General features: G+C 40.7%; 1 pseudogene; it reads right to left on the bottom strand.

The window, feature by feature from the left end:
* Positions 1 to 5694: 5694 nt before the first annotated feature.
* Positions 5695 to 6254, bottom strand: LOC129070298 (chromobox protein homolog 3-like; annotated as a pseudogene).
* Positions 6255 to 14328: the final 8074 nt, after the last annotated feature.

The following is a 14328-nucleotide window of genomic DNA, read 5'->3' as shown; positions in this document are numbered from 1 at the left end:
CCTCCTTCTTCCAAGTCTCCACGCCCAGTTTCCTTTTTAAAAAAATTGTGATAATATGCACATATCATAAAATTTACCACCTTTACCATTTTTAAGTGTACATCCCAGTAAAGTTAATGATAGTCTTGTTCTCTTGCAACCAATCTCTAGAACTTTTTCACCTTGCAAAACTGAAACTGTATTTGTTAAACAATAACTCTCCACCTCCCCACTCCCTCTAGCTCTAAGCAACCATTATTCTACTTTCTGTTTCCGTGTGTCTACATTAAATACTTCATCTAAGTGGAATCATATAGTATTTGTTTTCTGCGAATGGCTTATTTCACTTAGCAAATATCTTTAAGGTTCATCCATATTATATATAGTGTGTGTCAGAATTGCCTTCCTTTTTAAGGCTGAATAATATTCCATGGTATGTACATACTATATATTGTTTTTCCATTCATTTGCTGGTGGACACTTGGGTTGCTTCTACTACCTTTTGTCTATTGTGAATAATGTTATTATGAACATGGGTGTGCAAATACCTCCTTGAGACCCTACTTTCAATTTTGTTCCACAGATACCCAGAAGTAAGATTGGTGGAGCAAATGATAATTCTATGTTTAGTTTTCCTGTGCATACTCCATACTGTTTTCCATAGTGGCTATACCATTTTACATTCCCACAAACACTGCTCAAGGGCCCCAATTGCCTCAATCCTCACCAACACTTACTATTTTATATTTTTTGTTTTTTTTTTTAATAGCGGTCATCCTTGTGTGTGTGTATGTTTTGGGGAAGAATTTATTTATTTATTTTTAGAGAGAGGGGGAAAGGAGGGAGAAAGAGAGGGAGAGAAACATCAATGTGAGAGAGAAACACTGATTGGCCCCCTCTGGGATGCGCCCTGACTGGGGACCAAAGACACAACACAGGCATGTGTTGCAACTGTCGACCCTTCGCCTGGCAGGCGACACCCAACCAACTGAGGCACACCAGCCAGGGCTCATTGTGGTTTTGAGGCAGGCTGGTCAGCCAGGACAAGCAGAACAGGGAAAGTGAGACAGGTAGTTGAACAAGCAGTTTGCAGCCATCTAGTAAATTCTATCCTCCCTAAACCAAAGACGCTTAAGAGAAAATGGTTTACACTGCTCCCCAACCAGAGAATCAGTAGCTTAAATCACCCTACTCAGGGAGATAGATAGCAGAAATTCAATTAGTGCCATTTGCCAACCACACCTAAGGACAGATGAAGTTAAAGGAATCTTATTTTGGCTCATCAGCATAAAACTGATGAATATTTTATTGAGATCTTCCCCAAGACCACCCCTAAACCCCTAGCCTCAAAAACCTCTCAAAAGCAAGGTCCACCCACAGGCACTGTCCCTCCCAGGAGCACACCCGTGCTTTTCCCTTCCTCCACTTTCCCCCACAGACATGCATCTCTTAAACCCTAAGGGACCCCATGAAGCTTGCAACCAGGGAGCAATGGGCCGCGGCAGCTCCTCCCAGGCTAACCCCAATCCTGTCCCCAAGGCCCCCTTTCCTCTGACTTCTTAGTGAGCCAAAGCAGGCCAGCCCAGGCTCCTTGCCCCACCTAGTCCCTCTCTTGTTGCTGCTCTTCTTGGCCCTTCCTTATTTCATTGTCCTCAGCTTTAATGTGTCCTTTAAAAATTACCTGGACTCGTGTTGTGAAGTGTTTCCCGCATGTAGTCATGAACCCACAGCCTGTTGGCCAGCCCTGGGCAGACCTGCTCAGGGCCAGGTTCCCTTTCTGGTAACAGTTTTAATTTGCATTTTTCTAATGATTAGTTGATCAACCTTTCATATGCTTGTTGACCATTTGTCCATATTCTTTGGAAAAAATGTCTGTTGAAGTCCTTTGGCCATTTTAAAATCAAATTATTTCTTTTTTGTTGTTATTGCTGTTGTTGAGTTATAGATTTCCTTTACATATTCTGGATATTAACCCCTTATGAGACATGATTTGCAAATATTTTCCTCTCACTCCATAAGTTGCCTTTTTACACTGTTGATTATATCCTTAGATACATACATTCCTCTTTTGAGGTCTTTCTGTTTTATCATTTGAACTTTCCTTCGACATTTATTTTAACCTGATTTTACCTATATCAGTATTGTGGGAAGGCCACAAAAATGAAAAGAGATGGCGAGATCAATGCTAGTTTCCAATCTTTCCAATGGATGGGGTCACTATACCTGACCCCATCCATTCATCATCCATCCATATATCCATTCATTCATTCAAACAGTTACAGGAGAGCGTGGCAAAATGTTAGAATTGTTAAAGAGAAAACCAGCCCAAAATAGCATCAAAATAGCTAAAGCGCATGACACCAAACATAGATTTATTATCTGACTTAATGGTTGCTTTAATCTCTCCCAGAAATGTAATTTTAATCAACTGGTCTGGAATTTTCTGGTCAACACCACTAAGTAATCTGTCACATGGACTCTCTCCAACACGCCTTCCCCCTCTCCCCCTCAGTGCCCGCCCCCACCCAGAAGAAAGAAGAGACAGCTACTGATAAAAACCCTTACCGTTCCCTTCTCTCCAAAGGACGTCCTGGTTTAAAAGTAATCCTTTCTTTTCTTTTGTTAATGCTCATTTGCCCCATCCTTCTCCTTATAAAAACCTTCCATTTTGTACACATGCTTGGAGCTCCCTTCTATTTGCTAGGTGGGATGCTGCCCAATTCATGAATAACTTAATAAATCCAATTAGATCTTCAAATTTACTGCATTGAATTTTATTCTTTAACAGATTTGGTGGCAGTGTCGAGACCAAAAGGGACTTCTGATGGCGTTTGGCGACCACAAGAAACACAGGCATGGCACCTACAAACCCCATTTTGAGTTCACTGTCTTTCCTGCTGTTTCTGCGGGCTGCTGCCAAGGCCCTATAGGGGTGCACTCCATCCTCTCTTGTGTTCAAGCTCCCAGTTTGATTGACTGGCCTTTATAGGGTAGGTGAGCTTGATCGGGTGGATGGTTCTGCCCAGGGCAAGTCCCTAGCCTGTTAGATGGAGGTAGTTTAGTAAGAAGCTAGGACAATCCCTTGGCAAGTGGAATGGGGAAACAGAGACAGATAGTTAAATAAGACTGAGCAATTTACAGCCAGCTTATAAATAACAAGATCATATCTTCTTTAACTAAGGATACTTAGGAACAAATGATTTACACATTCAAGACTGTGCCAGCAGCAGACCTGCCTCTGTCCCAGTCCATTTCCAGTGAAAAGACAACAATTTCCCAGTGGAAAACCCCAGACCTTGGCTCTGTCCCTGGGTTCCGCAATGGGAACTGCTGACGATTTAATCTGCAATCCCCCTTTTGCTTGGAATCAGCCCCTAGGTTCCACGTTGAGAACTGTTGGTGGCAGCTGCAGTTTCCCATTTATTTTGAAGTCAGTCCACAATCCTCATTCCTTGGGGTTTTCTGGTTTAATCCTTTTCTCAACCCAAGATTCCATGGGAATTGGTGGTGGTTACTGGCCAGAGTTAGACTGGTCCAACCTAAGAACTGAACTGGGTCCAATTTAAGAACCAGACTTGGTCCAAGGTTGGACTGGGTCTAACTTGAGCTGTACTGGGTCCAGCAGGAGGTCTCAGGTGAATATTTAGAAACAGGATTCTTCATATCCGAAGAACCGAGTGTGCAACCTTTCAGCATGCCTGCTTATTGTATAAGAACTACAGTCCTGGAAGCTGCAGATATTTGCAAAAGCGGCAAAGTCTTTCTGAACACAGCCTAAAGATAACAATGGACACTGTGAGGAGTGTTTTAGTTAAACAAGATCATTTAAAAACTGCACTTGAAAGTTAGGGTTCCAAACTGATCAAAGAGAATGATATACTTATTTTAATTGGCATGCAGAAGTTTACAATAGCTTAGTATTTCAAAATAACTTTATTAAAAGGCAATACATCCCTGGCTGGTATGGCTCAGTGGATTCAGTGCCAGCCTGTGAACAGTCAGGGCACATGCCTGGGTTGCAGGCTTGGTCTCCAGTTGGGGGTGTGCGAGAGGCAACCACACATTGATGTTTCTCTCCCTCTCTTTCTCCCTCCCTTCCCTTCTGCCTAAAAATAAATAAATAAAATCTTGAAAAAAAGACATTATAAAATGCTAATGAAAATTAAATATACAAGAGGTATCTAAGACAAAAAATAGTAGGATGGATGTGACTTCCACAATCCTTACCCCTTACTTTTTCCCCTGAATACTCATGTTTTACTAGTTCTCTGTCTGAACTTCTTTTCCTCTCTAAAGAGACTATTAGACAGTTACTGTTTAAAATAAAACTCCTCAAGGTTGCAGATGAACACCTTATGGTATCCTTTACCCTTTGGTCAAAAGTTAAGGTCTGTAGTTAAAGAATTTCCTAAACCTAGGGAGGAACTCCAGAAGTTTTTTGAAGAATTTATTAAATGTCTAGATCATTTCCAAATAAGAAAGAAAAAAATTGGAATGTTAATTATTGAACTTAATTTTACCTACTTTTGGTTTTTTTAAAAGCAATATAAAACTATTTATTGACCACTGTTTACCGGTATTTACAATAAAATAAACAATATACAGTTGGATAACATTCTGTTTACTACAAAGTTATTGTTTTTCCTGGCTTCTTCTGAACCAGTAACCCAGATACTGAGACTGAGCCTCCATGTAAGGAATGAGTTGGAGTAAAATATGCAGATCAAGACTTCAGATTACAAAATTTTGTTCACCCATTTATTCCAGCAGGTCTAAATTGCCAAGGTCTGTAACGATCTGATTAGGCTTCCATGAATAAAGTCTTACACATTCCATGATCATAAGCTTCTAGTCAATATAACATAAGGATTTTAACTTTTTGTAAAAGAATGGCTTACTAGGCGAAACCTTGAAATAAGCCTTGCTTGCCTAATAAAAACATATTAAGAGTTTGCCTAATTTTCTCATTTGGGAGGGGAGGTTGTTGGTAGTGATTAAGTTTTCCTTTTGGGGGTTTTGCAAATAAACTTGCCTTTATAATTGTAGATACAGACACGGATTCTGATATGGCTGCTTTCAAATTGTCCAATTTAAATTGCTTACATTATATTTAAATTGCCCGATTAATTACAAATTATCTATTTAATTTCAAAGGTTAAAGCTTCAGGAAAACATTCAATTTAACTTGAAGTGACTTATTTCTTAGGTTGCTGAAAATGATGGCAGCAGAAACGTGAGCTTATCTATGGTTGTGAAATGCTGTTTCTGTTTTTTAAAAAAAGAGAAGAACCATTTACATTTACATATGTATACACACCAACCATCTCCCACCAAATAAAACGCCCCCACAGTGATCCTTAGGCATGTATGGCTTAAACAAAAATTCTGACTGAGTAAGGACAATGGAGATCGACCCCAACATTTAGGAAAGCTGTTCTTTAATGCAGAGGAAAGAATATATCATGGTATCAAAATGTTCTCTTCTGATAAAAGAAGCAACTACAGAAAGCTTTTGTTCCAAAGTAACCAGTGCTATAGATGCAACCCCCAACAAACAACTCCCCTAGAACTACTTCAAAACAAACATATCAAACTTGATTTTTATTAGAATGTAGTTATTTCTTAATTAATAAGTAAAAAAAACCCCTGCTAATAAAACAAAACAAAACAAAACAAGACCCAGATTTATATGTATGTAAAAAGCAACACAAACAATTATTGGGCTTTGTCTCCTGGACAAGAATGCCAGGTTAGTCTCTCCTCATAAAAAGCAATTACAGTTTGAGGACACTTCATATTTGCCTCTTTTGTAAGCACCAAATCTGTCTCATCAGAATCTTTCCAGTTCATGAGAAACATAAATTCCCCACTGCTGTCTGTGGCACCAATTATTCGTTCAGTATCAAGGCCTCTGGCAAAGCCTCTTGGTTTATCAGCAGCATCTCTTTTCTTCTTTGATACGCTATCATCAGATTCACTGTCAGATAAAAACTTTTTTTTTTTTTGTATCACCATCTTTTTCTTTACCAGCTTTTTGAGAATTAAGAAATGCTTCAATTAACTCTGGACAATCTAAATTTTCTTCAGGTTCCCAAGTATTGTCAGCATCCGTGAATCCCTGCCACTTCAGGAAGTACTCCGCCTTCCCATTCAATACTTTTTCCACTACAAATGCTTTAGGCTCTGCCTCTTCGACTTTTTTACTGTTTCCTTTCCGTTTCTTTCCCATTTTTTGCAATGTAGTTTTATTGGGGGCCATTTTTTATTGCAGACTTGAAGAGCTGTTCTTCACCGCCTCCGTGCTGCTCCGGATCCCGAGTCGACGGCGTCTCCGGCCCTGCACGCCCTCGCTCCAGCCGCAGCAGCCGAGAGGGAGGGGCCGGGGGCTGGGGACTGGCGCACCAGGCCGCTGCCGTGGGAAGGGGTACTTTTGGTTTCTTAGTGCAGACAAATTAAAGATAAAATTGGGTCTACTAGTGAACACGTTTTAAGTCACACTGAGAAATTCTCCATGAAAAAGCACATTTCTACAAATTATAAAAAGGATAAATTTGTAAAGCCTTAGAATGCTAATATAAAAGACAGTTCATAATTGTTTATATCTTAGTTTGTATTAGAAATTAAGATTTTTAAAAATATATTTTATCAATTATGTTATTACAGTTGTCCCAATTTTCCCCCTTTCACCCTTCTCTACCCAATACCCTCCATTTGCTCGGCAACGCCCCCCCCCCCCCCCCACCCCCGCCGACGCCCCACCCCCAACCCCTTAATTCATGTCCATGGATCAGGCATATAAGTTCTTTGGCTTCTCCATTTCCTATACTGTTCCTAACACCTCCCTGCCTATTCTGTACCTGCCAATTTGTACTTCTTAATCCTTGAACCTCTTCCCTCATTCTCCCCCTTCCCCCTCCCAACTGGTAACCATCCAAACGATCTCCATATCTATGATTCTGTTTCTTTTCTGCCTGTCTGCTGTTTGTTTTTTAGATTCAATTGTTGATAATTGTGAATTTATTGCCATTTTAATGTTCATAGTTTTGATCTTCTTCTCTTTCTTAAGTAAGTCCCTTTAATATTTCATGCAATAAGGGCTTGGTGATGATGAACTCCTTTAGCATTACCTTATCTGGGAAGCACTTTATCTATCTTTCGATTCTAAATGATAGCTTTACTGTATAGAGTAGTCTAGGTTATAGATCCTTGCTTTTCATCACTTTGAATACTTCTTGACATCCCATTCTTGCCTGCAAAGTTTCTCTTGAGAAATCAGCTGACAGTCTTATGGGAACTCCTTTGTAGGTAACTTTCTGCCTTTCTCTTGCTGCTTTTAAAATTCCCTCTTTATCTTTCATCTTTGGCACTTTAGTTATGATGTGTCTTGGTGAGGTCCTGTTTGCATCCATCTTGTTTGGGACTCTGTGCTTCCTGGACTTGTATGTCTATTTCCTTCATCAAATTGGGGAAGTTTTCTTTCATCATTTTTTCAAATAAGTTTTCAATTTTTTGCTCTTTCTCTTCTCCTTCTGGCACCCCTACGATTTGAATGTTGGTATGTTTGTAGTTGTCCCAGAGGCTCCTTATCCTATCCTTGTTTTGTTTTGTTTTGGATTTTTTTTCTTCTTGTTATTCTGATTACTTTTTTTTCTTCCTTGTGTTCCAAATCATTGATTTGATTCTTGGCTTTATTTGTTCCACTGTTGACTCCCTGTAAATTTTTCTTTAATTCACTTAGTGTAACCTTCATTTCTGCCCAGATCTTTTTTATGCTGTTGCAGCATCCAATGGCATCCTAATAACCAGTGTTTTGAACTCTGCATGTGATAGATTGCTTATCTCCATTCTGTTTAGTTCTTTTTCTGCAGTTTTGTCTTATTCTTTCATTTGGGCCATATTTCTTTGTCTCCTCATTTTGGCAGCCTCCCTGTGTTTGTTTTTATGTATTAAGTAGAGCTGGCTTGACTCACTATCTTAGTAGCATGGCCTATTGTAGAAAAGCATACTTGTAAGTTGGATGGGGCAGAGCCTTAGGTAATAGCCAGGGAGGGGCAACCCTTGTGGACCAGATTGATGGAGTCTCCACTATGGTGTCACCCATTTTGTGGCTTTGTGTGGGGGAGGGCTCAGAAAGGGGACAGTGCTACTGCCTGGCCTCTGGAGTTTTGTCCAGGAGGGAGCTGTCCTCCAGCACTTGCCCTGATGCCATATCACTTGTTTCTCCCCATATGCCACCGGTGCCCTTCAAGCTGCTGCCCTGGTGGTAGAGCCCAGAGGGAGTGAGTCTGAGTAAGTCCTAAGTCCATTGAGGACCATTTAAGAGGAGATGCTTTAGAATCCTGCAGTTTTTGCTGCTGTCCCAACCCCCACTGGTTTTTACAGCTAGAAGTTATGGGAAATTATCTTCCTGGCACTGGAACTCTGGGTCTGGGGGCCTGGTGTGGGGTGGGATCCCTCACTCCAGTGATATCCCTCCCAACCACCTGTTCTGCATCTCCACATCTCAGCCCCTCCTACCCACCTGAATGAATGTGTCTTCTTTAATTCCTTGGTGTCAGACTTCCATACAGCTTGATTTCTGACAATTCTGGGTGAGAGTTGTTTTATAGTTTAGTTGTAATTTTTGCTGTGGTTGTGCAAGGAGGTGAGCCGTGTTTACCTATGCATTATCTTGACCGGAAGTCAGAAATTAAGATTTTTAATGGTTGAAAATTACAATATGTGGAATAAAAACTGCTAGGATAATAAGGTAACAACTTTGAATACAAGGATGTGTTTTCAGTAAAAGAAGGTTTAAGAAATGAAAATGCAATTTTTTGAGGGAAAAGAAAATAATTTCATCCTAATGAGAGGCAAAATAGAAGAGGAAAAACAGAGCAAAATCTAAATGTAAGAGAGATATTAAACTAATGAGGTTCATTTAGTCTGATAAAAACCCTTGCCGTTGCCTTCCCTCTTTCCTGGTCTAAAAATAATCCTTTTACTCTGTTGACGCATCTTTCTTCCTATAAAAATTGGGGCACCCTTCTCGTTGCTAGATGAGATGCTGCCCAATTCATGAATCACTTAATAAATTAGATCGTCAAATGTACTCATTGGAAATTTGTTGTTTCTTAAAATTTATTAATTTTTTTTATTCTGAAACCAATGAAACAAACACAGGCTTATTGAAAATGAAATCAGTAACTAAGATTCTGCAGTAAATTTTATTTTTTTAATGTACTCAAACAGACCTGGGTGTGAATCCTGATTTTCTAAGCTTAGTACCTATATGACCTGGGACAGAGCAACCTCTCTGAACTTCAGTTTTATCCCAGTAAAGTAGAACAGAAACTGAAAATGTACCTAGAAGAGGACTTGGACCTACTTTATAGAATTGTCAGAAGAACTAGAAACCATGCAGAGGGCCTACCCTGGGTGGACACCCAATAAATGGTAGCCATTGTTATTTCTTGGTGGCCAGAGCTGGGTGGATACAGCCCTTCTCCAGGTTTCCTTTAGTTTTGGGATCAAGTAACCAATACGTTTTCTGGGGGTTCAACTTCAGTTTATTTGCCTAAGAGATTATTAGTTCTTGACAAATCTAGGCAGGACTCTGCCTGCCTAAGCCTCTCCCCATTGTGATGGTGACAAAGTTCCCCTCCTGTCATATATGCTGACCTTAAAGGAGGCTGCCCGGGAAGGAAGCTAGAAGGCCTGTGTTTGTAGGGAGCAGAGCCTTTTGTGAAGATGATGATGTCATTTCAATGATGGCAGCAGGATCTAATCTAATCAGATTGTATTGGGTAGGGAGTGGTGATAAGACTAACAGAATAGCTATGGTGTTTGGATTATGGAACTCTCTGATGAGGAGAGTAACTGGAAGGCTGCCCAGGAGAAGAGGGACACACTTCAGTCCTTCCTGGGACCAATGGGTCTTTGCCCTCCTGCCAAAGAATCCTCCACTCCTTGAAGCCTAGAAGCAGCTTCCAAGAGGGTGAGGAGGGAAGAGGGGATGGGGTTCTTGTCCCAACCTCCAACCCAAGATCTGCCCTTCATCAGCTATGTTCACCAGATCTTGGTCTTCCTGTGTCTCAGGTGCCTCATCTCTAAAATGAGCATGAGAAAAACCTACCAGGAAGGGCTGGTGTGAGTGTTGTGTCAGAGGATGTAGGGTGCAAAGGGGGTTCTGGGGCAAAAGTTGGTTTCCTCCTTCTCTCTTTTCCCATAAGCTTCTGGTTCCTACTCACTTCTCCAACCTCCACTTGTGTGGGTGTGCACTTCTCCTGGCTAAACACCCTCAGGGCACAGCATGCCCCCCATGCCCACAAGGCTGAATAGAGCCCTGACTTCTCTAATAGGTTGCCCACCTCCATTTCCACTCCGTGAAAACTCTCCCTATTGCTCAAGACCAGATCACATGGGCCACAGTTGCCTGATGTTAAGGCCCATCTTGACCACATTGTATCCAGAATACTTTTAGGACATACAGGTTACCCTGGTTTTTCAGCACAAATTGTGCTTTTGGTGGTAACATTTGTCCCTGGCATGTTCTCACTAGACTGTGAGAGCCTGAGGAGCAGAGTGGGGATCTGATTTGCACATATAGGTTGGTAGTTCAATGTGTAACCCAATGCTCTTCTTTCTTCTTGGAACAGAGGTCTGAAGATAGTGATGTCTGACAGATAATACATGACTGACAGTTAGACCTCCTGGCTTCCCTAATCAAGGATCCAGAACTCCCCCCACACACTGACCTACACATACACATACATGGACCTACTTCCTTCAACAAGCTGTCAAAGAAGAAACTCTTACCAATTAATTTGCAAAATATACAGGTCTTGTCCTGGCTGGAGTGGCTCAGTGGGTTGGAGCATTGCCCTGTAAACTGAAGGGTCGCAGGTTTGATTCCCACTAAGGGGTCATGCCTAGGTTGTGGGTTCAGTCCCTGGCTGAGGCACATGCAAGAGGCAACCAATTGATGTTTCTCTCTCACATCGATGTTTCTCTTCCCTCCTTGCCCCTCTCTCTAAAATCAATAAGCATGTCCTCAGATGAGGATTTTTTAAAAAAAGTATACAGGGAGAATCAAGATGGAAGAAGAGTGAGTGGAAGTCACACTGACCTCCTCTCAGGACCAATCTAGAATTATAACTAAATTGTGAGAAATCACCTGGAATAAACAACTGAACAATAGCAAAAGAGGAGCCTCATAACCTTGGACAGATAGAAGGATCAGTTTTAGCACAACCTGACCAGTAAGGAGTGTGGTAGAGACTCCAGAAGGTGGGAGGAGGGGGCTGTGCCCACAGGTGGCAGCACTAGAAGGATATTGAAATGACCAGCTGAATACCCCTGAGAAGAATGGGGTCTAAACCATGAACGGGGATCTCCAGCCTACAGCACCAGGGCCCAAAAAGTACACAGATAACAGCCAGCTGTGAAAATCAGCAGGGTTGCTCTCTGCCAGAGACAGGCGGCTGGAGATGCAAAGAGCCGATTACAGGGCCAACGCATAAATTTTTATTTGCATCCACTTACCCTTGGCTCTGGCAAAGGCGGGGGCAGGGTGGTCTAGAGATGCCTGAGGAGAGACTGGAGAAGGGGGCTTTGAGGAGAGAATTGAGAGAGTAGCTGGAGGGATCCCAGTGCTGACTCATTCTCCATATGACAGCAGCCATCTTGTTCAGGCAGACCACTACCCTCAGTGGCAGCAGTGTGAGAGGACCCAATAACCCCACCCCCAGGAGGAACTCTGCCCTGCCCTGTGGTGTCTAAGCATGACTGCTGAGTGCAGAGTGACTAGATTAACAACTGAAGAAGGCAGCCACAGACAGTAGATTCCTGGAAGTCTCAAATGGACTGCCTAATGTCAGACAGGGTCAATGTCTGACATCATCAGAGGCAGATCCAGAAAGAAAAAACAGCGGTCTCCTACCACAGAAGGCCACACCACAAAGTCAGGAAATCAAGACAGATCAACTTAAGAAGCAGAAGCAAAAAAGAAGAGTCTCACAAATAATGGGAAGACAAAGAAACACCCCCCAGTCAAAGGGAAAGGAGGAATCCCCAGGAAGAGAACTAAATTAAAGAGGCATGTAAACTATCAGATACTGAGTTCCAAACAACGGTTCTAAGGAAGCTCAACGAGCTCAGTGAGCTCAGAGAGAATTACAAAAAACTGCAGGGGAACTCCGAGGAACTTACTGCAAACAATATCAGCATGAAAAAGGACATAGAAACTATCAATAAGAGACAAGAGGAAATGAAGAATACAGTTTCTGAATTAAAGAACACAGTAGAAGGAATAAAAAATAGGCTAGATGAAGCCGAGGATCGAATCAGCGAGCTGGAGGATAAGGTAGAAAAAAATCTCCAGAAAGAGCAAGAAAATGAAAAAGAGTCAAAAAGAATGAAGAGGCATTTAGGGAAATGCGGGACACCTGGAAACGTAATAATATCCGTATAATAGGGATACCAGAAGGAGAAGAAAGGGAGGAAGGGGTAGAGAACCTGTTTGAAAAAGTAATGATGGAAAACTTCCCTGATTGGAGGATAGAAAAAGTCACACAAGTCCAGGAAGCACAGAGGGTCCCATTCAAGAGGAACCCAAGGAGGCCCACTCCAAGACACATCATAATTACAATGGCGAATATCAAAGACAAAGAGAGAATCCTAGAGGCAGCAAGGGAGAAAGAGGTAGTAACATACAAGGGAGTCCCGGTATGGCTAGCAGCTGACTTCTCAACAGAAACACTACGAGCCATGAGGGAATGGCAAGAAATAGTCCAAGCAATGAAAAGAAAGGCCTGCAATCAAGACTGCTCTACCCCGCAAGGATCTCACTTAAAATGGAAGGCAAAGTAAGGAGTTTCCCAGACAAAAGAGAACACTAAAAGAATACACCTCCACCAAACCAGCACTGCAAGATATGTTGAAGGGACTGCTTTAATAAGATGAATAAAAAGCATCTATGAATACGTAGTTCCTTTCACAGTTGCCAATACTTGATATTACCAATATTTTTAATACTTATTAATCTGATTGTGACAATGATGTGTTATTTTAATTGTTCCTTTATTACTTGTTGAAACTAAGCCTGTTTTTGTATATTTCTTGCCTACTGCTATTATTTTTAAAAAGCTTTAAATGGCTGTTTGGTATTCTTTTTCAATTTTTTGATGAAATGTTTGTAGAACTTTTTCCCTAAAAAAGCCCCCAAAAACTATTAACCCTTTTTTAGATGTGTAGCAAATACTTTCTTATTCTATTACTTGTCCTTTCACCTTTTTAATATGTATATTACTATATTATCTTAAATGTTTAATACAGTCATATTGTCAGTATTTTACTTTATAGCTTCTGGGTTTGAATATTTGACTTCAGGGTAAGAAAAATATTAGTTTGTATTTTCTCCTAAAACTCCTTAGATTTTACATATTGATTTTTAACTCTCCCGAATATTTTGTGTATATTTGTTTTATTTCAAGTAATAGTGGTTCGTGCGCCTTACTTGTTGAATAAGCCTTATTTTCCCCATGGATTTGAAATATCAATTTAATCATATATTACATTGTTAGACAGATAGATACATTTGTTTCTAGAATGCTCATTTTATTTCATCGATCTACTTGATTATTTCTGTGCTGGTGCATGTTGTTTTAATTGCTGAGACTTTATAATGGATTTAAATTTTTTAATATTCTATAATGGATTTGACATTTAAATAAATAAATAAAATCAATCTGCATTTAAAAAAAGAAAGAAAGAAGGGACTCCTACCTTTTGCAACAACATGGATGGAACTGGAGGATATTATGCTAAGTGAAATAAGCCAGTTGGTGAAAGACAAATACCATATGATCTCACCTATAAGTGGAATCTATTCAACAAAATAAACTAATGAACAAAATAAACCACAGGCATGGAAACATGGAGCAGACTGAAAGTGACCAGAGGGGATGGGGAAGGAGGACAATGGTGGAAAGAAGGAGAAGGGACTAAACAAAGAACATGTATGAATGGCCCATGGGCATGGACAATAGAGTGGGAATTGACTGTGGGAGAGGGCGGCATGGTGGATGGGTGGAGAGAGGCAAAGGGGGAAAAATTGAGACAACTGTAATAGAATAAACATGATTTTAAAATAAAATTAAAAAAGTATACAGGCCTCTAAGATGGGTGTTGAGTTTCTTACTCTGTGTCTGTCTCCAACTTTCTTTTTTTTTAATTTCGGAGAAGAGGCATTAGGATTCATGCCAAGGTTTATTTACAAATACATCTAGTATGTTGTGTTCAACAGTTTGATCCATTTTTCAGAGACTGCACCTCTTAAAATGCTCCTCTTCATATCTGTTTCATGGATCT

Source organism: Pteronotus mesoamericanus, unplaced genomic scaffold (assembly GCF_021234165.1).
Source record: "Pteronotus mesoamericanus isolate MK-2021 breed Mesoamerican mustached bat unplaced genomic scaffold, CSHL_Meso_final contig_246, whole genome shotgun sequence".
In the NCBI taxonomy this organism is placed as follows: Eukaryota; Metazoa; Chordata; class Mammalia; order Chiroptera; family Mormoopidae; genus Pteronotus; species Pteronotus mesoamericanus.
Note: the sequence above shows the minus strand (reverse complement) of the source record. Positions and strands in the feature narration are given on the sequence as shown.